The sequence below is a fragment of the Octopus bimaculoides genome, chromosome 3, assembly GCF_001194135.2.
Source record: "Octopus bimaculoides isolate UCB-OBI-ISO-001 chromosome 3, ASM119413v2, whole genome shotgun sequence".
NCBI classification, from domain to species: Eukaryota; Metazoa; Mollusca; class Cephalopoda; order Octopoda; family Octopodidae; genus Octopus; species Octopus bimaculoides.
Window position 1 is genome coordinate 69,351,034 of NC_068983.1, and position 3,280 is coordinate 69,354,313.

The following is a 3,280-nucleotide window of genomic DNA, read 5'->3' on the forward strand; positions in this document are numbered from 1 at the left end:
GCTGCTGCTACTACTACTACTACTGCTGCTGCTGCTGCTGCTACTATTACTACTACTACTACTGCTGCTGCTGCTGCTACTACTACTACTACTACTACTACTACTACTACTGCCACCGTCGCCAGCAGCGCCACCGTCGCTGCCAAAAATATTACTACTACTACTAATACATATTATATAGAACGTTACTAGTTAAAAGACGTAGAGAGGCTGTAATTGCAATATTCGATTCTGAATAAAGGAACTGTAATTATTATTTAACACACTGTTTCCCTCCTTACGAATCCAATACCTATTGTAATTACTATTAAAGCATAATAGTTGCGAAGCCCTTCTCCTCCACACGCACAATTAAAAGCCTGATATGATGACCATCATTTTGTACTTGTATTTAAACTGTCCAACAATTTATATTAGACTTCATTTATATTTAGACTAAAGCAGTTATGCTAGCTAAAACTGAAAGGATTGTGATGACAGTTATTTCGAGCCCATAAAACAACTTCAAGTGGCTTCATAAGCCGATCATTGACTATGCAGGGCTTTTTCTCTGCTTGTGTTCAATAGTTTTAAAGTGAGAGTCAATGCCTGAAATCCAAACTCTCTCTTTAGACTTGGAAGTTTGACGATAGTAGCTCAGCTGGCTAAGACGTCTCTGCTGACCAGCAAGCTGTAGGCTTTACATAGAGTGGCTTTCACCTAGGTGAATTATCTTACAGGGCTTGGAGAGCTCTACCTAGCCTGAAGTTGCTGGAAAGGCGTCAACGAGGGCACCAAATCGCTCGATAGACTCCATTTCATGATTGTTGTTGTGATTGTTTGCCCTAGTCTTTTCCTGTTTCAAGACATCATAACGTAATGAAGGTTAGTAATGCTCAGTTTCTACCATAAAATACTAATTTACCATAACTGGAGCTCTGATCGATATTACTATTCTGGGTCAGAATAGAACTGGGAGTAATAATAGCTAAGAGTCGGTTCCGCACTCCGCAAAACCCTAGAAAACCTGAATCAGGGCCCCACTACCAGATGCAGTTTAAAGTCATATCCAGGACAGAAAAACAATATCGGAAGACCTATTAAGAAATGTTAGGTTACAAGCAACTGATGGTTTGCGTGCCGAAACCATTGCTTTTGTTACAACTTGAGCTGCCTTGCTCTGTAACATATACTCTGAAAGTTGTTTTTCCGCGTCCATTGCAAACACCATCTTTTTGCGCGCGCGCGCGCGTACGTGCGTGTGTGTGCTTGATGAGTATGCATGCATGCGTGAAGGTGCACCAAACATAATGAATATATATATAAAAATGGGAAAGGCCGGTTTTTGTTATTACTTTAGGTTTCCCGTCCATAAAGGGTTTAGTTTTATGGCCTCTCCAACCGCAAGTCCTGCTTCAGACTTCCAGAAAGGAGATATGTAACATCACTGGCCAGTCACGTATGGATAGGATTCCATACTCAATCTCATGGGAAATCCTCGAGAATCCAGGCCCCTACAGCAATGGGACGAAGCATTGAAGTTATGCATAACTGAACGCGCAAGAATCCTAAAAGACTCACTCGAACCAGGGAACATTCTTAACTCCAGAACGGAGGTTTCGGGTCATGTTTACATTTCAGGAGGTCCCTGCTAGCTTTTTGGAGCCTACAAGATGGCGGCACAGCCGGACGTCGATAGCCAATAACAAAGGGAGGTAATCCCCAAAATGTTACCTTTGAGTAGTGAAGCATTTCCCCCTCCATATTTTTAAGAGGTCATGGGCCAACACGTTTTTAGGATCTGTCGATACGCCATAAAGCTAAACTCTTTATTGACAGGAAATCTAAACTAATCCCACAAACCCGCCTTCCCCATTTATATATATATACACATACATATGCACACTCTCACACACATATTACTCTGGATGGTGTTCTAAGGTAATCGCGCATACAATACGTCCCCCATCTCCAATTCGCTATTGAATCCAATCGAAAGACAGAACCAATACAGTATGACAGCGGCGGCATCGCTGTCAGAGGGAATTTGAGAACAATAAGGTACAGTTGAGACACCTCAGAGTTTACTCCCGTAGTAACCCTTTCTATTGTTGAACGGATGGCAACTGAAAACAATGTGTACTCGAAATCAGAGTTCCGCTCTCTCCTAGGCGAACTACCTTCTCAAAATATTTCATTAGCTTTTCTCTTAACAGACTTGCTGCAATACAAGAACATTATTTGTCCATAGCAATGACTGACGGGCGTTAGGGTGTATTTACGCAATGGTTGGTCAGCACACCACGTTTCATTACTTAACCGCTTCTCCGACACCCACTAAAGTTTTGCCTGGGCTATGAGGTAGCCATTTTTCGTGTTTAGGTACTGTAGGAGTTTAGATATTGCACGAGTTTAGGTACTCGAGGAGGTAATGTTGTTGGTAGAAAGGATCTACTTTGGCAGAGGCTGTCTTATTCACTTGGCTCCATTTCCCACTCTTTATTAAGTAAGATAGCCTGCAGCTTACAACTAAAGCAGAGAATAGCAAGCATAAATCGGCATGTAGCATGTACTGACTAAAATCACTACCACACTACAGCATTACTGCACTACACACTTCACACACACAAACACACACACACACACTCTCTCTCTTTCTCTCTCTCTCTCTCTCTCTCTCTCTCTCTCTCTCTCTCTCTCTCTCTCTCTCTCTCTCTCTCTCTCTCTCTCTCTCTCTCTCTCTCTCTCTCTCTCTCTGTTTCAGCACACCGACACTATCTCACTTAACACCACAAGTAATTATAGCTAAAAATATTTCTGATAAAAAAAACACTCAATTGTTTTTTGTTTTCCTCAAATTGAACATTAAAGCGGATTTGGCCTTTTTACGATTCAATATTTAAATTAATATTTTTTGCGCGTTTGCCAGTTTTATACTGTAAAACCGTCTACAAGTATTGTAGCATTTGTTGATTTTATATCATACATTTGTTGGACAGCTATTGTTCAGCTATACGTGGAAATACGTTTTTAACGCATCGTGCCCTTGTTCCCTGCATTTCCGTTGGCAGAATATAAACCAGAAGTTATTTTTGTTCGAAGATACCGGTTTCTAAATGTTGTGGCTAATGTGTAGATCTTTTGCCGATATACACCGGCGAAAGATGTAAACGCTCAAATGCACAAAGAAACAAACCAACACATATCCAAGCACATCGACTACATATATGTATGCATACACACAAACACACGTATATATATCCATGTATGTATATATATATATATATATATATATATATAT